Source organism: Pelophylax lessonae (genome assembly GCF_965119305.1).
Source record: "Pelophylax lessonae genome assembly, chromosome: 6".
NCBI classification, from domain to species: Eukaryota; Metazoa; Chordata; class Amphibia; order Anura; family Ranidae; genus Pelophylax; species Pelophylax lessonae.
The window spans coordinates 211,450,289-211,474,026 of record NC_138773.1 but is presented as its reverse complement, the minus strand read 5'-3'; positions in this window follow the sequence as shown (position 1 = coordinate 211,474,026).

Below are 23,738 nucleotides of genomic sequence, written 5' to 3'. Positions count from 1 at the left end.
ATGCGCCCCCTCAGCAAGCTGTGTGCTAAGGGTGCACCCCTGAAGGAATGCTCCTGAGCTAGGCTGCATGCATCCATAGACATACACAGCGTCCACAAGTCATGCCCCTGCTCACTCCTCACTGGAGTTTGACTGACAACAGCAGGAGCCTATGCTCCCTCTGATGCCTGTGTTTCTGGTGAGACCAGGAAGAGAGGATATCTGTTTTGTAGATGGGTCAGTGAGAAGGGGCAGGTAAGTGTTTAGGGAAAGGGGTGCTAGAACAAGTACTGGAGCATTTTTTTACCTTAATGCATAGAACTTTTGCTCTTAGAACCATTGTAAGCTGGCCAAAAAACTGTTATTTTTTTTTTTTTTGCTTGTTAATACAAATGAGGTGGATAGACAACTTCAACGCCCCCCCCCCCCAGCTCTCTCAGACATTGTAGTCTGATAGTGGCATCCACCATTACCAGGATATCGTGATCAAAGGCTACAGCTAATTGGCTGCAGCCACTCACCGAAGAGAGATTTACAACATGTCCCTTCGACGGATTTGATCAAATGATAGACTTCTGTTGGGTAGGGACAACCACACACTGATCAACATTCAATCATGTATGGTTAGCTTTAGAGTACATTACCAAAGGTGATTGTTTAACCTCTTCCCACTGGCCGTACCTGTATATGCGGCCTGTCTGTGGGTGGGCTATAATAGCGAAAGGTTGCATATATGCGGCCTTATGTAAATATGTTACTGTGCGTACTACCCATCACAATAAATATTGGGTACTCGAAAGCTCCTGATCATGTGACTGCTGTGACAGCCAATCACAGTGGTCACATGATCGGAATACCTGCCTAATGGCCTTTAGAACCTTTTAAAGGGCAGGGAGGGGGCAGCTGGAAGAAGTTAACAACTTGCAATAGCTTCTTGTCCATTTCTAGAATGTCCCTATTATTGCGGATGACCTTCCTAATTTGACCCGATAGAGGGATAAATCTTTGTCTAAAGAAAATCTTTGTCTTCGTCTATCTGGCCACTGCTAGTTTCAAAGGTCTAACTATGTAAATGTACTATGTATTGTGTTAGTTCTATTTGATCCCAATGCTTATTATGCCCTTATGCTGGAATATTAATCTTGGAAGGGCTGAACTTTTAAATGTGCATCCATTTGTGTTGTTTTTTTTTCTTTTTTTACTGTACACCAGATTTTTAATGTGTGCTTGTTGAATGCTCAGTTTCTTTTTCCTTCCTCTAGAAGGATTAGCGTTCCCTTCTGGGCAGTGTCAGGCAGTGTAATCATCTGTGAGTAGAAATGGAAAAGATGTGAACCGTATTAGTAAAACTTCACAAATGTCCATGTATTTATAGCACAATCATGCTACATTCTTATGTTGCAGCTGTGAATTCCTCTTGCATCTGTAAACAAGCGTGGGCTGGAGGTGAACAACGCTTACAGAAAGTGATATAAATACAAAAAAAAACCATGAGACCAGACCAACTCTTAATCACTATTACAAAAGAGTGATCGAAAAAGTCAACAAAAAATTAGGTAACAAATACTGTCTGTTCAGAGCTGCAGGAAATCATTTAAAATAGCATTACTGTCTGTTCCTTCTCCCTGTTTTCAAATTTCACAGTCAATTACTATGGAAAATGACTGTGACTTCATTCCTTCCTTACTAAAAAAAAAAAAAAAGGGTAAAAAGTTGTAAACATGTCTATTTTCATTGTTAATTAAAAAACAAATAAAGTCATAGTCGTGCACATAGGGTGTGCAGGGTGTCCCATGTGGTGCAGATTCCCCCTGCTGCCCAGGTCCCTATGTCATATACCGGCCCCTTCCTTTTCTGAATGAAAACAGTGAGTGATCATTAACGATCACTCGCTGTGTTCACAATTAACCGAAGCATAGTAAACTGGGTAATATTCACACACGGGTGTGTGTTTGAGCTTTGGGATGCACGTTCGAATGCAATAGGCTGGGCACACCTGTGAATAAAGTCAAATATATATTTGACTATTGAACAAGCATACCAGTTTTGTACTGATACCCATTCAGAGCTTATTTAGGTTTGGGGTATTATGGATTTATTAAAATTCTCAGTGTGCATTACCAGTTTGTGGAAAGGCGGTGGTCTTCCATAAACCTATAAAACATAAGTGTTGGAAAAACAAGGTGGCATATCTCACTGGGGGACTCCAGAGTGTTGGAAAAAAAATCAGCATATCTTACTAGAGGCCTTTAGGGCCACACAATAACAGTATGCCCAAGCTCACATGCCATCACTGCCGGATTTATAAGGGGACAAAATGGACAATTGCCCCAGGCCCCCTGTCAGAGGAGGTCACAGAATTCATTGATATTTATTTTCCCTTCAGACTTCAGTACTGTGTTCATTGAGGTTTGCAGCCTTTGCCAAGCTCCAGTAATGTCTCACTCCATCTCAACAGGCAACATGATAAAGAGCTTGCTGATACCTTTTCTAGGTGTTAATGTGGCTCTTAAAATATATTTGAGCATGATGGTCACTAGTTGTTCAGAAGAAAGGTCATTCAGCAAATTGGCACTGATAAAGAATTATCTAACAACCACGATGACCCATGAAAAACTAAGTGCTCTGTGCCTACTGGCTGTTGAGAGCCGTGACCTTAGAATGATATAGTTTAATGAGTTAGGCAGCCCATAGATCACGGGTGTTCAACCTGTGGCCCTCCAGCTCTTGCAAAACTACAAGTCCCATCATGCCTCTGCCTTTAGGAGTCATGCTCATAACTGTCAGAGGTGTGCAATGCCTCATGGGACTTGTAGTTACGCAACAGCTGGGGGGGCACAGGTTGAGCACCAATGCCATGAATTATGCAATGTTCTTTCCTTTAATCACAGATGAAAAGAAAAAAAAATCAACATAGTCAATGTTGATGGGGGAATGCCTCCCGCAGTGCTTTTGTGTTCTGCAGGTGAGCCAGGGGGTGCCGAGAGCCTTCCTGACTTGCAGAACACAGTGTTTACTGCTATAGTCATCGGTAGTAATCACATGTAAAAAACTCAACAGGCTGGTTGTACCCAAGTCGATCTATAGATTGGCTTTGGTACAACAAGCTTGCCCGTAGATGGATCAAATCTCGGCTGGTCACTGGTGAAGTGGCCGAGATTAAATCCATCTATAGCCAGATTAAGTTAAAGATTTTGCAGATGCTAAGTGCAGGAAGAAAGACTTTTCATAAATATTGTATTGTGGTGCAATATCCAATGAAATGTGTAATGTGTATTCCTACAGTCAATAAATTTGAGAAAACAAAACAGAAAAGTGTCTTCTTCTGAACCTAACAATTGTGGTTTTCATTAATTTCAGTTTACTTTTTATTTGCCATATAATTTAATTTCTATGTTGAGGGCCCTCCAAGATCTACATCTGGCACTGCATGCCACACTCAGAGGTTGATGGGGGGGGGGGGGTGTCATAGCTTCTACTCTTTTGGGCAAAGAGGCCACATGAATCCTCCTCCAGGAGTCCAGTCCACGCAAACTTCATGACAATGTAAAGGGACAGTCATTAACCTTTCTTGATGCAGGATGAGGCATACTCTGATCAGCAGATGAGAGTTTTGACCTAGAGTTGTTACAAGTATACTTTTAATGGTCAGTACACATTTAAATTTTTTTAGCAATCAGTTAAAAAATCCTCATGGGGAGAGTGCTGTCTTTGTTGTTTGTTCTAAAGGGAGACACAGTATTGGGATGGGAGGAGGATGTTTTTATGCAGGCTTTTGAAATTATGGTTCTTTTTAATTTGCTGTTTATGGCCTTAGGTTAGGTCCACATATGTGTAAGTCAGGAACGTGTGCATAAACAAGCCAGTTCCAGACCTGAGCAGAAAGGCACTGCACTTTCATAGATGACAAGGGGTGGCATTAATTCCTAATGGCACCTCACACATCAGCACCCATTCTTTTCCATACAGCACATTTTTAAAAAAGACTGGGGACTTCTTTCCAATGTTTACCATGGGTACAGCAACCGAGTCAAATGAATGGGCTTCTGCACCCGTGCATGACATGGGCACAAAAATGTGTTCGCACATATGCAGACCTAGGCTTATAGTGAATCTGTGGCCAGACCATGGACATTCAAATGTTTACATATTTGTAACAGTGCAGCAGCTCTGCATTGTATGTAAGGACCTCAAAAAACCACCAACATTCAGAGGCTGGAAGAGTACCAGCTGCTGGAGAAGTGAGAAACAAAGAAATCATTCCTCTCAGGTAATACCTCTAGGCCAGTAGTGTCCAACCTAAAAGGGCACAAGAGCCCATAATTCAAGTGGAGGGCTGCATCTAAATCAACCACTTCTATTGTACAATTTCTAATTTAAAAAATATCAAGTGATGGTCATATGTAGTTTATTTAATTCAGAAAATGCATTTATTTAGGATGACCAGCAAACTCCATTCATAGGGGCTTCTTCTCTCACCTGTGTACTGTCACTATATCTTCTCTCACACAATCCTGTGTGGACATGATATGCTGCCTCAGACACAGCTGCACAAGGGTTTCTGGGAAGTGTTGATCAGCTAACGTTGGAAACAGCAATAATAAACCCTCATTCACTGATGTAAAACCCATACCATTGGTTTTAGTGGAAATGTCAAAAATAATATTCTTTTCCCCCACCTGCCTACTGATGTCAGTGACAGTGGCAGCAATAATAAACCCCACTTCCAGTTTAATGGGGTCTGTATAAGTTGCAACAACAATAATTCCCCCCTTCATTGGTGTCATAGATAGCACTACTAAACCTCCCCTTCTACCCTTTACTGGTGTCAGTGGCAATAATAAATATTCCCCTTCACTGGCAACAGTAGTAGTAAAAATAACCCCACATACTGGCGTTTAGTGGTTACTTCCCTGAATACAAATTTTTCACAGATTATTCTCTCAACAAAACTTTGGCTGACTGGACTATTCCTGTTGGGCAGGAGACCACCCCTTCTGACAGGCAGTGGCAGCATCCTTGTAGTTCCGGGTGCTGGAATACAGAGTATTCTAGCAGCTGGCACCCCACTGCAGTTTTCCGTAGGCTGAAGCTAAGATCTTGCAGGTCTCAAAAGAAATGCATCCCGCGGACCCCCGGTTGGACAGCCCTGCCCTAGACTAAAAGAGTAGTAGTCCTACTATAGAAGTGGGGTGGGGAAACACTACTAGCTGTCCAGATTTAGGTTTTCAGTTGGATGATATTAACCCAACAAAGATATTAAGCAGAAAAAAGAATGAGTGGGAGGAAAGATCTGGCTTAATATTTAAAATAAACTGTTAATTACCACCTAGTAACATTGACATATATAGGTAAGATTACTTACGTATTGGATGAAAGTTTTGCACCAAAATTAAATTCACCAATTGACTAAATAGCTGATCCAAGTTCTGCACAGCAACAGCTGCATCCCCTTCATACTTCTACTTAGTTACATCTAGGAGTTTTACCTTGAAATAGAATTAATAATGATTCAGTGCAGCACTTGTGCGTAAATATATGGATTAAACCACTAAAATCTGCACATTCAATTTGTAAATTCATTGTGTGATCAAACCATTTCATATACTAGCGAGAGAGAGATATGCAATAAATATATATATACAGTATATATATATATATATATATATATATATATATATATATATATACACACAGTTTTTTACGACAGTGAGTACACCCCTCACATGTATGGAAATATTGCATTATATCTAGTGTTGAGCGAACACGGACTGTATTATTCGTGTTCGTACCGAATAATTGGATTTTTGTTACCCGAACACGGACCCGAAAACTTTCAACAACCAATCAACAAGCGTTTAACTGGTGTGTCTTAAGCCATCCCAGCCATGCCTACTAATGTATTAGTAGCTGTGATTGGCCATCTGAAGCATGTGACCATGTTTTTATAAGTTCGAGAGCCCCAGCGCGCTGCGTCATTCTGCTGTAGATTAGGGAGAGAGCACACATCATACGTGCTGGCTGCTGATTAGGGACAGACAGTGATTCTGTGAAAAATTGTATCAGAAAAGAATGCAGGGACAGGTCGGAGTGCAGGCAGGGAGAGTTATTAGAGCATTTTAGGGTGAGGCTGGAGATTAGGCAGGGTCAGTGTTCTACATCAATTTTGCTGTGTGGGGGGTTGTGCAGTGAACGATCTTATTGAGCATATTAGGGCGAGGCTGGAGATTAGGCAGGGTCAGTGTTCTACATCGATTTTGCTGCGTGGGGGGTTGTGCAGTGAACGATCTTATCGAGCATATTAGGGCCAGGCTGCAGAGATTAGGCAGGGACAGTATACATCGATTTTGCTGTGTGGGGGGTGGTGCAGTGAACAATCTGTTTGCCCTCACTTGAGCCCACTGAGGAGGAGGGAGAAAAAAAATGTATTTTTATCAGTCAGTTGTGTGCAGCGTTCATCTTAGATCTATTTTACTAAAAGTTAAAAGGGGGTTTTTTTTTCCCCCTTCATAGCCTTTTTACTCCAGTGCTGACTGTGATAAGACACTGCTGTGTTCACATGTGCTATTGAGTGATTTTCAATTTTATACACTTTTTTAATTCCACTATTCAATATACACCCTTTTGGGTTAAAAAAAAAAACTAAATTGTGGCATAGTCTGTACTAATCTATTTAAAAATTACAAACTTAAAGGGGAATTTTCTTTTTTTTTCCCTTCATAGCCTGCAGCAGAGCTGACTGACATAAGACACTGCTGTGTTTACATGTGCTATTGAAAAATCACCAATTTTATATCATATTTTCTATTCCGCTATTCAATCTACACTCTTTGGGGTAAAAAGAATTAAATTGCGGCATAGTCAGTATCGGTACGTGTGAGATACACCTTTCTAATTTTTGGGGCGCATCTTACACCGCCGAGGATTGCAGGGTGCTTCAGTTTGCCTCCTGCCTGTTCCGACTCTTCCTACTCCTCATCCTGCCTTTAGGGTACAAAAAATAGTAATCAGGGCCTAGTCTGGGTCTGTACGTGTGAGATAGATACACCTTTTGATATCATATTTTCTATTCCGCTATTCAATCTACACCCTTGGGGTAAAAAGAATTAAATTGCGGCATAGTCTGTATCGGTACGTGTGAGATACACCTTTCCAATTTTTGGGGTGCATCTTACACCGCCGAGGATTGCAGGGTGCTTCAGTTTGCCTCCTGCCTGTTCCGAACTCCTCCTACTCCTCATCCTGCCTTTAGGGTACAAAAAATAGTAATCAGGGCCTAGTCTGGGTCTGTACGTGTGAGATAGATACACCTTTTGATATCATATTTTCTATTCCGCTATTCAATCTACATCCTTGGGGTAAAAAGAATTAAATTGCGGCATAGTCTGTATCGGTATGTGTGAGATACACCTTTCTAATTTTTGGGGTGCATCTTACACCGCCGAGGATTGCAGGGTGTTTCAGTTTGCCTCCTGCCTGTTTCGAACTCCTCCTACTCCTCATCCTGCCTTTGGGGTACAAAAAATAGTAATTGGGGCCTAGTCTGGGTCTATACGTGTGAGATAGATACAACTTTTGATATCATATATTCTATTCCGCTATTCAATCTACACCCTTGGGAAAAATAATTAAATTGCGGCATAGTCTGTATCGGTATGTGTGAGATACACCTTTCCAATTTTTGGGGCGCATCTTACACCGCCGAGGATTGCAGGGTGCTTCAGTTTGCCTCCTGCCTGTTCCGAACTCCTCCTACTCCTCACCCTGCCTTTGGGGTACAAAAAATAGTAATTGGGGCCTAGTCTGGGTCTGTACGTGTGAGATAGATACACCTTTTGATATCATATTTTCTATTCCGCTATTCAATCTACACCCTTGGGGTAAAAAGAATTAAATTGCGGCATAGTCTGTATCGGTACGTGTGAGATACACCTTTCCAATTTTTGGGGCGCATCTTACACCGCCGAGGATTGCAGGGTGCTTCAGTTTGCCTCCTGCCTGTTCCGAACTCCTCCTACTCCTCATCCTGTCTTTAGGGTACAAAAAATAGTAATCAGGGCCTAGTCTGGGTCTGTACGTGTGAGATAGATACACCTTTTGATATCATATTTTCTATTCCGCCATTCAATCTACACCCTTGGGGTAAAAAGAATTAAATTGTGGCATAGTCTGTATCAGTACGTGTGAGATACACTTTTCCAATTTTTGGGGCGCATCTTACACCGCCGAGGATTGCAGGGTGTTTCAGTTTGTCTCCTGCCTGTTCCGAACTCCTCCTACTCCTCATCCTGCCTTTGGGGTACAAAAAATAGTAATCAGGGCCTAGTCTGGGTCTGTACGTGTGAGATAGATACACCTTTTAATATCATATTTTGTATTCCGCTATTCAATCTACACCCTTGGGGCAAAAAGAATTAAATTGCGGCATAGTCTGTATCAGTACGTGTGAGATATACCTTTCCAATTTTTGGGGCGCATCTTACACCGCCGAGGATTGCAGGGTGCTTCAGTTTGCCTCCTGCCTGTTCTGAACTCCTCCTACTCCTCATCCTGCCTTTAGGGTACAAAAAATAGTAATCAGGGCCTAGTCTGGGTCTGTACGTGTGAGATAGATATACCTTTTGATATCATATTTCCTATTCCGCTATTCAATCTACACCCTTGGGGTAAAAAGATTTAAACTGCGGCATAGTCTGTATCGGTATGTGTGAGATACACCTTTCCAATTTTTGGGGCGCATCTTACACCGCCGAGGATTGCAGGATGCTTCAGTTTGCCTCCTGCCTGTTCCGAACTCCTCCTACTCCTCATCCTGCCTTTAGGGTACAAAAAATAGTAATCAGGGCCTAGTCTGGGTCTGTACGTGTGAGATGGATACACCTTTTGATATCATATTTTCTATTCAGCTATTCAATCTACATCCTTGGGGTAAAAAGAATTAAATTGCGGCATAGTCTGTATCGGTACGTGTGAGATACACCTTTCCAATTTTTGGGGTGCATCTTACACCGCCGAGGATTGCAGGGTGTTTCAGTTTGCCTCCTGCCTGTTTCGAACTCCTCCTACTCCTCATCCTGCCTTTGGGGTACAAAAAATAGTAATCGGGGCCTAGTCTGGGTCTATACGTGTGAGATAGATACACCTTTTGATATCATATTTTCTATTCCGCTATTCAATCTACACCCTTGGGGTAAAAAGAATTAAATTGCGGCATAGTCTGTATCGGTACGTGTGAGATACACCTTTCCAATTTTTGGGGCGCATCTTACACCGCCGAGGATTGCAGGGTGCTTCAGTTTGCCTCCTGCCTGTTCCGAACTCCTCCTACTCCTCATCCTGCCTTTAGGGTACAAAAAATAGTAATCAGGGCCTAGTCTGGGTCTGTACGTGTGAGATAGATACACCTTTTGATATCATATTTTCTATTCCGCTATTCAATCTACATCCTTGGGGTAAAAAGAATTAAATTGCGGCATAGTCTGTATCGGTATGTGTGAGATACACCTTTCTAATTTTTGGGGTGCATCTTACACCGCCGAGGATTGCAGGGTGTTTCAGTTTGCCTCCTGCCTGTTTCGAACTCCTCCTACTCCTCATCCTGCCTTTGGGGTACAAAAAATAGTAATTGGGGCCTAGTCTGGGTCTATACGTGTGAGATAGATACAACTTTTGATATCATATATTCTATTCCGCTATTCAATCTACACCCTTGGGAAAAATAATTAAATTGCGGCATAGTCTGTATCGGTATGTGTGAGATACACCTTTCCAATTTTTGGGGCGCATCTTACACCGCCGAGGATTGCAGGGTGCTTCAGTTTGCCTCCTGCCTGTTCCGAACTCCTCCTACTCCTCACCCTGCCTTTGGGGTACAAAAAATAGTAATTGGGGCCTAGTCTGGGTCTGTACGTGTGAGATAGATACACCTTTTGATATCATATTTTCTATTCCGCTATTCAATCTACACCCTTGGGGTAAAAAGAATTAAATTGCGGCATAGTCTGTATCGGTACGTGTGAGATACACCTTTCCAATTTTTGGGGCGCATCTTACACCGCCGAGGATTGCAGGGTGCTTCAGTTTGCCTCCTGCCTGTTCCGAACTCCTCCTACTCCTCATCCTGTCTTTAGGGTACAAAAAATAGTAATCAGGGCCTAGTCTGGGTCTGTACGTGTGAGATAGATACACCTTTTGATATCATATTTTCTATTCCGCCATTCAATCTACACCCTTGGGGTAAAAAGAATTAAATTGTGGCATAGTCTGTATCAGTACGTGTGAGATACACTTTTCCAATTTTTGGGGCGCATCTTACACCGCCGAGGATTGCAGGGTGTTTCAGTTTGTCTCCTGCCTGTTCCGAACTCCTCCTACTCCTCATCCTGCCTTTGGGGTACAAAAAATAGTAATCAGGGCCTAGTCTGGGTCTGTACGTGTGAGATAGATACACCTTTTAATATCATATTTTGTATTCCGCTATTCAATCTACACCCTTGGGGCAAAAAGAATTAAATTGCGGCATAGTCTGTATCAGTACGTGTGAGATATACCTTTCCAATTTTTGGGGCGCATCTTACACCGCCGAGGATTGCAGGGTGCTTCAGTTTGCCTCCTGCCTGTTCTGAACTCCTCCTACTCCTCATCCTGCCTTTAGGGTACAAAAAATAGTAATCAGGGCCTAGTCTGGGTCTGTACGTGTGAGATAGATATACCTTTTGATATCATATTTCCTATTCCGCTATTCAATCTACACCCTTGGGGTAAAAAGATTTAAACTGCGGCATAGTCTGTATCGGTATGTGTGAGATACACCTTTCCAATTTTTGGGGCGCATCTTACACCGCCGAGGATTGCAGGATGCTTCAGTTTGCCTCCTGCCTGTTCCGAACTCCTCCTACTCCTCATCCTGCCTTTAGGGTACAAAAAATAGTAATCAGGGCCTAGTCTGGGTCTGTACGTGTGAGATGGATACACCTTTTGATATCATATTTTCTATTCAGCTATTCAATCTACATCCTTGGGGTAAAAAGAATTAAATTGCGGCATAGTCTGTATCGGTACGTGTGAGATACACCTTTCCAATTTTTGGGGTGCATCTTACACCGCCGAGGATTGCAGGGTGTTTCAGTTTGCCTCCTGCCTGTTTCGAACTCCTCCTACTCCTCATCCTGCCTTTGGGGTACAAAAAATAGTAATCGGGGCCTAGTCTGGGTCTATACGTGTGAGATAGATACAACTTTTGATATCATATATTCTATTCCGCTATTCAATCTACACCCTTGGGAAAAATAATTAAATTGCGGCATAGTCTGTATCGGTATGTGTGAGATACACCTTTCCAATTTTTGGGGCGCATCTTACACCGCCGAGGATTGCAGGGTGCTTCAGTTTGCCTCCTGCCTGTTCCGAACTCCTCCTACTCCTCACCCTGCCTTTGGGGTACAAAAAATAGTAATCGGGGCCTAGTCTGGGTCTGTACGTGTGAGATAGATACACCTTTTGATATCATATTTTCTATTCCGCTATTCAATCTACACCCTTGGGGTAAAAAGAATTAAATTGCGGCATAGTCTGTATCGGTACGTGTGAGATACACCTTTCCAATTTTTGGGGCGCATCTTACACCGCCGAGGATTGCAGGGTGCTTCAGTTTGCCTCCTGCCTGTTCCGAACTCCTCCTACTCCTCATCCTGCCTTTAGGGTACAAAAAATAGTAATCAGGGCCTAATCTGGGTCTGTACGTGTGAGATAGATACACCTTTTGATATCATATTTTCTATTCCGCTATTCAATCTACACCCTTGGGGTAAAAAGAATTAAATTGCGGCATAGTCTGTATCGGTACGTGTGAGATACACCTTTCCAATTTTTGGGGTGCATCTTACACCGCCGAGGATTGCAGGGTGCTTCAGTTTGCCTCCTGCCTGTTCCGAATTCCTCCTACCCCTCATCCTGTCTTTAGGGTACAAAAAATAGTAATCAGGGCCTAGTCTGGGTCTGTACGTGTGAGATAGATACACCTTTTAATATCATATTTTGTATTCCGCTATTCAATCTACACCCTTGGGGTAAAAAGAATTAAATTGCGGCATAGTCTGTATCAGTACGTGTGAGATATACCTTTCCAATTTTTGGGGCGCATCTTACACCGCCGAGGATTGCAGGGTGCTTCAGTTTGCCTCCTGCCTGTTCCGAACTCCTCCTACTCCTCATCCTGCCTTTAGGGTACAAAAAATAGTAATCAGGGCCTAGTCTGGGTCTGTACGTGTGAGATAGATATACCTTTTGATATCATATTTCCTATTCCGCTATTCAATCTACACCCTTGGGGTAAAAAGATTTAAACTGCGGCATAGTCTGTATCGGTATGTGTGAGATACACCTTTCCAATTTTTTGGGGCGCATCTTACAACCGCCGAGGATTGCAGGGTGCTTCAGTTTGCCTCCTGCCTGTTCCGAACTCCTCCTACTCCTCATGCTGCCTTTAGGGTACAAAAAATAGTAATCAGGGCCTAGTCTGGGTCTGTACGTGTGAGATAGATACACCTTTTGATATCATATTTTCTATTCCGCTATTCAATCTACACCCTTGGGGTAAAAAGAATTAAATTGGGGCATAGTCTGTATCGGTACATGTGAGATACGCCTTTCCAATTTTTGGGGCGCATCTTACACCGCCGAGGATTACATCCTCATCCTGCCTTTAGGGTACAAAAAATTGTAATCGGGGCCTAGTCTGTGTTTGTACGTGTGAGATACACCGTTTTATAAAAATTTTTCTATTCCGCTATTCAATATACACCCTGTTGGAGTGTAAAAAATTAAATTACGGCATAGTCTGTATCGGTACATGTGAGATACACCTTTTTAAATTTGTTTGGTGCATCTCCTTCCACCGCCGAGGATTTCAGGGCGCTTCAGTTTGCCTCCTGTTCCGAACTCCTCCTACTCCTCATCCTGCCTTTAGGGTACAAAAAATTGTAATCGGGGCCTAGTCTGTGTTTGTACGTGTGAGATACACCGTTTTATAAAATTTTTCCTATTCCGCTATTCAATATACTCCCTTTTGGAGTGTAAAAAATTAAATTACGGCATAGTCTGTATCGGTACGTGTGAGATACACCTTTTAAATTTGTTTGGTGCATCTCCTTCCACCGCCAAGGATTGCAGGGCGCTTCAGTTTGCCTCCTGTTCCGAACTCCTCCTACTCCTCTTCCTCATCCTCATCCTCATCCTCCCTTTAGGGTACAAATAATTGTAATCGGGGCCTAGTCTGTGTTTGTACGTGTGAGATACACCGTTTTGTATCCTTTTTTCTTTTCCGTTATTCAATATACACCCTTTTGGGGTGAAAAAAATTAAATTTGCGGCATACTTTGCATATTTGACTGTGAGATACACCCGTTGTATTTGTATACTGTTTTTCTATTCCGCTATTTAATAAACACCCCTTTGGGGTAAAAAAAAATAAATTGCGGCATAGTTTGCATATTTGACTGTGAGATACACCCGTGCGATACTGTTGTTGTTTTGTTCCGCTATTCAATAAACACCTTTCTAGGGCAACATCATAAATTACAGAAATATGAGGAGACCGTCAAATAGGGGCCGTGGCCTGGGTCGTGGTGCTGCTGGTAGAGCTCCTGTTGCAAGGAGAGGACGTGGTCGATCTGTGCCAGCTACACGCACAAGTGAAACACCTTCCTCAAGTGTGAGTAGGCAACAGAACCTGCAGCAGTATTTGGTAGGGCATCATGCGCCTCTAGAAGTGATGAGGCCAGAAGAAGTACAGGCGATAGTAGATTGGGTTGCTGACAGTGCCTCCAGTTCCTTCACATTGTCACCCACCCAGTCTACTGCAGAAAGGTCAGAGTTGGCACCTGCAGCCGATGTCCAACCGTCTTTCACCTCACCCCCTTGCAAATCAGGCAAGCAGTCTGAGCCCCAAGTCATGCAGCAGTCTCTTCTTCTTTTTGATGACTCTGTCAGCAGGGTTTCCCAGGGCCATCCACCTAGCCCTGCCCCAGAAGTGGAAGAGATTGAGTGCAGCGATGCCCAACCACTTATTTCTCAAGATGAGTACATGGAAGGACCATCGCAGCACGTCTCCGATGATGACGAAATGCAGGTGCCAACTGCTGCGGCACTCAGAATTGTGGAGACCGACAAGGAGGGCAGGGGTGAAGACTGGGTGGAAGATGATGTGGAGGACGATGAGGTCCTCGACCCCACATGGAATGAAGGTCATGCAGATGACCTGAGTAGTTTGGAGGAAGAGGCGGTGGTCGCACAGAGCCACCAGCACAGCAGAAGAGGGAGCAGGGTGTAGAAGCGGAGCGGCCGTGCCCTAGACACTACGCCTGCTACTGCCCAACGCAGCAAGGGACCGAGCGCACCAAAGCCAGCTCAAAGGAGTTCTCTAGCGTGGAAGTTCTTCAGAAAATGTGCTGATGACAGGACACGAGTGGTTTGCACCCTGTGCAATCAGAGCCTGAAGCGGGGAATAAACCTTCTCAACCTGAGCACAACCTGCATGATCAGGCATCTAAGTGCAAAGCACGAGCTGCAGTGGAGTAGACACCTTCAAAACCAAGAAAGGTCTCTGGCTCCTCCTGCTTCCTCTTCTGCTGCAGTCTCGGCCTCTTCATCCACCTCTGTAGTGATACCGGCACCTGCCACCCCGCAAACAGACGATCTGTCAGCAACACCACCACCTGGGTCACCAACCATCTCCACAATGTCCCGTGGAAGCGTTCAGCTTTCCATCTCCCAAACACTTGAGAGGAAGAGGAAGTACCCCCCTACCCACCCGCGATCCCTGGCCCTGAATGCCAGCATTTCAAAATTCTTGGCCTTTGAAATGCTGTCATTCCGTCTGGTGGAGAAGCACAGTTTTAAAAGCCTTATGTCGGTGGCTGTCCCACAGTACGTCATGCCCAGCCGCCACTACTTTTCCAGGCAAGCCATCCCTTCCCTGCACAACCAAGTGGGGGAAAAAATCAGGTGTGCACTGCGCAACGCCATCTGTGGCAAGGTCCACCTAACTACCGATACGTGGACCAGTAAGCACGGTCAGGGGCGTTATATCTCCCTAACGGCACACTGGGTAAATGCAGTGGCGGATGGGCCTGAGGCGGATAGCAATTTGGCGCATGTCCTTCCACCACCGAGGATTGCAGGGCGCTTCAGTTTGCATCCTGTTCCTAACTCCTCCTACTCTGCTTCCTCATCCTCTACCGCCTCCTCATCCGGTCAGCGTAACACCTTCACCACCAACTTCAGCACAGCCAGGGGTAAACGACAGCAGGCAGTTTTAAAATTTGCCTGTTTGGGGGAAAAACCACACACCGCGCAGGAGTTGTGGAGGAGCATGGAACAGCAGACAAATGAGTGGTCGCTGCCAGCGAGCCTCAAGCCCAGCCTGGTGGTGTGTGATAATGGGCGAAATCTCATAGCAGCTCTGGGCCTAGCCGGTTTGACGCACATCCCTTGCCTGGCGCATGTGCTGAATTTGGTGGTGCAGAGGTTCCTTAAAAATTACCCCGATATGTCAGAGCTGCTGCAGAAAGTGCGGGCCATCTGTGCGCACTTTCGGCATTCTCACCCTGCTGCTGCTCGCCTGTCAGTGCTGCAGCGTAACTTCGGCCTTCCCGCTCATCGCCTCATATGTGACGTGCCCACAAGGTGGAACTCCACCTTGCACATGCTGGAAAGACTGTGCAAGCAGCAGCAGGCCATAGTGGAGTCTCAGCTGCAGCACGCACGCGTGAGTCGCTCTGCAGAACAGCACCACTTCACCACCAATAACTGGGCCTCCATGCGAGACCTGTGTGCCTTGTTGCGCTGTTTTGAGTACTCCACCAACATGGCCAGTGCCGATGACGCCGTTGTCAGCTTAACTATCCCACTTCTATGCCTCCTTCAAAAAACGATTCGGTCGATGATGGAAGAGGATGTGGCACAGGATGAGGAGGAGGAGGAGGAGGATGAAGAGGTAACATTTCCAAGGCTTTCAGGGCAGTCATTCGCAAGTGGCTCCGAGGGTGGGTTCCTGCACCCACAAACACCAGGGACACAATTGTCCAGCAGGGGCACAGTTCTGGAGGATGAGGAGGATGAGGAGGAGGAGATGGAGGAGGAGATGGAACCATCTTCACAGCAGGGTGGCACCCAGGCCAGCTCATGGCCATCACTGGTGCGTGGCTGGGGGGATACAGAGGACACAGACAATACACCTCCCACAGAGGACAGCCTTTCGTTGCCTCTGGGCAGCCTGGCACAAATGAGCGATTACATGCTGCAGTGTCTCCACAATGACCGCTGAGTTGCCCACATTCTAACTTGTGCTGATTACTGGGTGGCCACGCTTCTGGATCCCCGTTACAAGGACAACGTACCGTCCTTAATTCACTCACTGGAGCGCGATCGCAAGATGCGCGAGTACAAGCGCACGCTGGTAGACGCGATGCTGCTGGCATTCCCACCTGACAGCGGGGCCACAGTGGAAGCACAAGGCCAAGGCAGAGGAGGAGGAGGAAGAGGTCGCCAATGCAACCAGGGCACCACCAGCACCTCAGAAGGCAGGGTTAGCATGGCCGAAATGTGGAAAAGCTTTGTCAGCACGCCACAACAAACAGCAGCACCAGCAGCTCCTAAAGATGATGCACAAGAAAGCCCATGAACAGTTTGCTGAAGACAAGCAGACTAAGAACATGGATTACTGGAACCATGTCCTGGGGTCTGATGAGACCAAGTTAAACTTATTTGATTCAGATGGGTTCAAGCGTGTGTGGCGGCAACCAGGTGAGGAGTACAAATACAAGTGTGTCTTGCCTACAGTCAAGCATGGTGGTGGGAGTGTCATGGTCTGGGGCTGCATGAGTGCTGCCGGCACTGGGGAACTACAGTTCATTGAGGAAACCATGAATGCCAACATGTACTGTGACATACCGAAGCAGAGCATGATCCCCTCCCTTCGGAGACTGGACCGCAGGGCAGTATTCCAACATAATAACGACTCCAAACACACCTCCAAGATGAACCACTGCCTTGCTAAAGAAGCTGAGGGTAAAGGTGATGGACTGGCCAAGCATGTCTCCAGATCTACACCCTATTGAACATCTGTGGGGAATCCACAAATGGAAGGTGGAAAAGCGCAAGGTCTCTAACATCCACCAGCTCCATGATGTAATCATGGAGGAGTGGAAGAGGACTCCAGTTGCAACATGTGAACTCTGGTGAACTCCATGCCCAAGAGGGTTAAGGCATGGCTGGAAAATTATGGTGGCCACACAAAATATTGACACTCTGAGCCCAATTTGGAAATTTTTTGGTGAATGGGTAGGGGTACGATGTAAGCGATACCCATTCACATAGGGGGCCAGGATCTGGGGGCCCCCTTGCTAAAGGGGGCTTCCATATTCCAAGAAGCCCCCCATACCCACAGACCCTGACAACCACAGCCCAGGCTTGTTGGGAAGAGACCCTTGTCCCCATCACAATCGGCCCCCCTGTCCCAAAGCACCCATCCTCCCATGTTGAGGGCATGTGGCCTGGTATGGTTCAGGAGGGAGGTTGGGCACTCGCTCAACCCCCCCCCCCTTTCCTGGCCTGCCAGGCTGCATGCTCGGATAAAGGTCTGGTATGGATCTTGGGGGGAACCTACGCTGTTTTTTTTTTTTTTAATTTTGATGCGAGGTTTCTCTTACAAACCATACCAGACCCAAAGGGCCTGATATGGTCTGGGGGGCCCTATGCCATTTAAAAAAAAAATGTCATCTGTATTGCTGGGAGCCGGCAATACATTACAACCGCATGCAAGTTTAAATGACATTTGTTCCTTTAGAAATGTTAGTATTGCTGCAGCAGGCTCTATACACCATACAGGGAATAAACAGGTTGGCTACCTATTGCAAAATCTATCTTTTTCCATTCTTCAATAATTTTAGAGCCTGGATGCTGGAGGGAGAGTGATGCCCAACTTGTCTCTTCAGAATTCCTCCTAGTTGTTCGATTGGGTTCTGAACAGGAGACATACTTGGCCACTGAATCACTTTCACCCTATTCTTCTTCAGAACAGTGGCCTTAGATGTGTGTTTTGGATCATTGTCATGTTGGAAAAGTGCACGACGACCAAAGGCATGTGGTAATGGTAGCATCTTCTCTTTTGATATAGAGCAATACATCTGTGAAATCATAATACCATCAATTAAATGCAGTTTCCCAACACCAGCAGCACTCATGCAGCCCCACAGAAGGACACTACCACCACCATGTTTCACTGTAGGCACCATGCATTTTTCTTTGTACTTCTCACCATTGCGACACCATACATTTTTAACATTTATTTTGGTCTCACCACTCCAGAGTACAGAGTCCCAGTAGTCGTATTCTTTTTCAGCATGGGGCCTGGCAAATTCTAGGCAGGCTATTTTGTGCATGGGATTTAGGAGAGGCTTCCTTTGTGGATGACACTCATGCATGCCAGTCCTCTGCAGTATACGTCATATTGTGTCTCAGGAAACAATCACCCTAAAGCTTTGCTGATCTTCCTGTAGCCTTCACCTTTCTTGTGTTAAGAAATAATTTTCTTTCTCAGGCTTTGTGACAATTCTGTTCCATGTGGTAGCATTGAAATGGGAAGGGATTTTCTTTGTTAAATAATGCCCTTTTATTATTAACTGTCTGCTGGACACCTGTTTTATTAATAATTATGCTCACCTGTAGTTGAATTCTTGTTCGTTAGGATATTGTTCAAAATCTAGCTTCCAAAAATTGCATGTAAAATACCGCTTTTAAAGCAATCATGTAATAATCTGATCGTTAGTACACAGATTTTGAGAGCCGATCACGACATTTTATCATTATTGTCTCCTTTTGTTTCTTTGTATTTTTAAATATATATATATATATATATATATATATATATATATATATATATATATATATATATATATATTTTGTATTCGTTTTTTATATATATTTTTTTTTCTTGAAAGGGGATAGTGGTGCTTTTTTTCAAAAGATGTACAGTGTAACACCTATGCATATTATGTATATTGATATATCTTTTATTTTTTAGATATATGAGTTTTGTATTTATTTAACTGTCAAAAACATACTTGGTAATCTGAAGAAGTGGCATGTTACTGCGAAACGTGTAATTGAACCATTGCATTGGACAGTAATTCTCCCTGTTTCTGTATGGTTTCATATGTAGATCCAATTATAGGTTTTTAAGCTTTTTTAATTGTTGTACAATAAAATTTATGTTTTTATAGATCAGGGTTTTTTTTGTGTGTGTAATTGGACAATCACTTAAATGCCTGTGGGCCACCCTTAGAACACCCGCCTTGATTCTTTTTTATATTACTTTCTGTTATTTACTTGAGTTGGTGACCTCCTGGTATATTATCTTCATGACTCCTAGTGCGTGCTAAGGCGCCCATAGGCATCCGCATGGGGATGGGCAAGGGGGAGCAAGTGCCCCCCCTTGCAATCTCAACTTCTCCTTTAAAGTGGTTGCTAAGCCATTTTATACTATACTGTCTGGTCTGTTTAATAATCCTGTGTGCCCGTGCCCCTGTGTATTTAAAAAAAAAAAAAAGCCATTCTTTACCAGTTTTTAGAACGCTGATCGCTGCTCACGTGACCCACCAGCTCTCTCCTCTCCCTGTCTGACAGCTGCCTGCAGTGGGTGGGGCCAAGGATTCCCCACTGACGTCAGACAGGAAGGGGAAGGAAGAGGAGGAGGAGAGGTCGAAAGAAGGAGAGAGGCGGCGGGTCACGTGAGCGGCAATCAGCGCTCTGAAAACTGGTAAAGAGCAGCTTATTTTTCCCCTTTAAAAATAAATACTCGCGAGTCACAGTTTGCGCGGTGACTGACACCAGCAGCCAGGTGGACCACTGTCCTCAGCCCCAGGCCCTGGTGTTACCATTCCAGGAGAGGAAGAGCCCAGGGCAAGGAAATTGAAGAGATTTGTGGCCCCATGCACAGAGGCACGGCACGTGACGTCACAGCACGTACTGACGTCATGTGCATACATGCACTGTCTGCACGGACCCAAAACAGAGAGGGTCAGCTTTGCTTTTGCATCAGGTTTCTCAAACCTTTAAATGCCTGCGCTTTATGTGATAATGACTAAGACCCTCCCCTTCATGACATTGTTGAAAAGGGGTGGAGCACTGCTGACCTTAAAATTATGCCCCCCCTGGAAAAAGTTCTGCGGACGCCCATGAAGACGCCTCCACGATTTACTTAATATATCTTCCTATATTCTACGAATACCCTGCTGAACTTGTGATCTTTGCATTGTACATCAGTTAAATATTCAGTCTCTTTGGTTTCTTAATCTATTGTTTCCTAATAACTGATATCTGTGTTCAAAGAATGATGGTATGGTGTTATTCTGTAATAGAACAAATTGCCTTATCTGCCTTCTAAGATGCACCTGTGCATTTGTCTTTTGCTGTATTGTGTGGGTAATTTCAAACACTTCTTAACAGACCATCTTTGTTTCCACTTACACCAAACTGAGCATTCTTCTGTAATGTCCCCATTCAAAACAATTAAAAGAGTCTCAGCATGGAAGTCAAAATGAGTTGCGCATATTGCACAAGTAATTCCATCAACCATTTTTTTACACAGGTAAATTTATTTCATATAATTTTTCTCTAAAAAAGGAGAGGAAAAATGCTTTTATGTGGTACAAAGGCAAGCTGTCATACTTTATAATTACTGCTGACAGCGTTCAACTTTGTGCTTTCCCGAGATGCTTTGCTGCTTGAGTGATGTGTCAAAACTTGGTCTCTGAAGTGTCTAGTTAAAGCTTCCCTTATTTCAATCTGTAGGAGCTATACTAATCAAACGTTTATTTGGCCTTGACTTTTAGTAACCTTGGGCACTTCCTGTTGCTATTAAAATTATTTGCCATCTAGACATTGCCGTTTACAAGTCTAGTCAAAAGGTTGAATTGCTGACCACAATGCCAGTAAAGAGTTAACTTTGTTTTTGTCTCCCGCACGCACGCAGCGGTTTCATGGCACACGTTGCAGGCAGCGAGGTAATAAACTTGGCCTAACATTGATTAGGGAGCACATATATGCCATTCGTAAATGTTTAGGTTACCTGAATCTAAGGGTCATGAACTATTTGACACTGACCACTAATTAAAGCCAGATTTCCTTAACCTACACTTCCTATTCTGTTGATTTATCAACAACCTTCAATTCCTGTCTGACCAAATAACTGCTGACATTTCCCCTGAGGATTAGGGGAAAAAAGTTGAAATCAATCTGAATTTTTTTTTCAAATTTAACTCAGCAATGTCAAGAAAACAGCAGTGTTTTTCAGAACATAGACTTTCATGTGTGCCTTTTACTCATGCCACAATATATTGCCTTTTCCTGCTTCTGAGTATAGGTTTCCACTGTGTTAAGTTCAAATGTCGAAAATAATTGTCTCTAACGGGTGAAATGGCCAGTATTTTTTGACACATAGAGACGGATTAATAACAGTTCAGACATCTTTTTTTTTTTAAGCTATTGCAGGAAAAAAAAACTAGGTGACATTTTAGAATAATCAATGTATCAGCAAAATTCTGAATCAATTTTACCACATAATTAAAAAAAAAAAAATAGTTATTATTACTTTAATGCATAAATTCATTTTTTTTTCTCTATAAAGGTCAAACTCAAAAAATGAAATGTGATTCTTTGATTGGGAGTCATTTTTGTATTTGTCTTAGCTGTTCTACATCTTGACATACCTCTGCTTCCTGCCAATATTCAATCAGGCTAGGACATAGCAAAACATGTATTTTTATTTTTCATATTTTCTCTCTAAACTGGCAAATTTCTTTTTCCTTTATTAACTAATTAATTGAACATTTTATTTATATATTTCTAATATCAGAGTTTTCAATATTTATTTTTTATATAGTTTCATAATAATAATATTCAATCAGGCTAGGACATAGTAAAACATGTATTTTTATTTTTCATATTTTCTCTCTAAACTGGCAAATTTCTTTTTCCTTTATTAACTAATTAATTCAACATTTTATTTATATATTTCTAATATCAGAGTTTTCAATATTTATTTTTTATATAGTTTCATAATTATAATTTTAATTTTATTTACACAATTCAATTGCAACCTGTAAAATGGTTTGCCATTATTTTGGAAAATGAATAAAAGTACATGTTAGTGCAAAGAAATGCAGTCCGAAAATAACATTACATTAACTATTTGTGGGCTGGTAAAAATCACCAAATAACTTATTCATTGGCCATTTTTTCATACTTTCTAAAATTTCCGCAACAATATTTTCAAAATTTTTACACTTTATTTATTTTAAAAAGTTATGCATAAAGACAGTTTGATCTTTTAATAAACCAATTTAATTTTGGGGACTTTGCCAAATTTGAATTACGTTTTTTTTTAGGATGTTTTTATCAGAATGTTTTTATAGAAGTATCTTTTTTTAGCAGTCTAAAACTGCTATATCTAATCATTAATACATGTTACTGTGCAGGCTATAAGCAAACTTGCATTATAAGGCTGTCAGCCCCTCTTTTTTAGGATTTATGTAGATTTACTAGTTCCTTGACTAAAGAAATCCCAAATTATACCATATTAACTTCTTTTGTGTTACAATTTATTACATATGAATAAGACCAACTTGAGTGTTTATGTAGGGAAATGGGGATTTTTGAACAACGTGCTCATTTATTGCAGCTAAATCCTGGTTCAGGTTTTCTTGCTTGAATTTCATATTGGAATACATGCATAATCTTCTTTCTGAGTGCCTTCTTTCCAGCCTTCCCTTTTGTGCTGATTTAACCTGAGATCATTGCACTATCATGATCAGTTTCCGGTAGGTTGATGAAAATTCAAGTTACTTAGTTTGAATTTGAAAGAGTGTGCAGTATATAACCATGATTTAGTCCAGTATTCAGGCTAAATTTACACTTGTGCATTGAGGGAGTGCACAACACATAAAAATGTGCAGCCCTTCTGCAGATGTGCAGTGGTGTCCTTAATTCTTCATGGCACCCCCATGTATCTTTCTAACGTGTGCAAAACAGATGAAAACACGCAGAATTGCATGCACACTTCGATGCACCTGCATGGTGTGAACGGAGATTTAGATCTACATTCCTCAATATAAAAATGTGAATATAGTAGATCTGTATACATTCCATTAGGAATTATGCATAGCAAGCAATAGTTTTTGTAAAAGTTTACATTTTCTAAACAGACCATGAGGAGTTTAGGCATAAACTTGAAACATTCTTTTCCTCAATTTCAATACATTGGCTTCAGAGCCCTTAACACAGTTATATAACATAAGGAACAAGATTACAGTTTCAAGGAGCAGACAGAAACAATTCAATATTATCTTTTATTTTTAAAGGCTCATACCTTAACCTGATATTTTGGTAGGTGCCAGAAGATTAAATAAGGTATTTTTTTGGTATGGTTGAAATCCCAATGTAGCCTATTGGCCACAGCAATTAAATGTTTTTGCCTTCTGAAGAATGCAAGAAGATATGGGGCAATAACATACAAAAACACCTTTCTTGTGATAAAAGATGGAGGAATAAGACAATGCCAGATGTGATTTAGGGTGATTAGACTCCAACATAAAGTTCAGTTCTGACTGGTTGCCCATGCAAGGGTACTTCTCTAGCAACCATACATAATGAAAAAATGCTAGGCCATCACTACGGTTTCTCACACACTTCATGAGAATTTA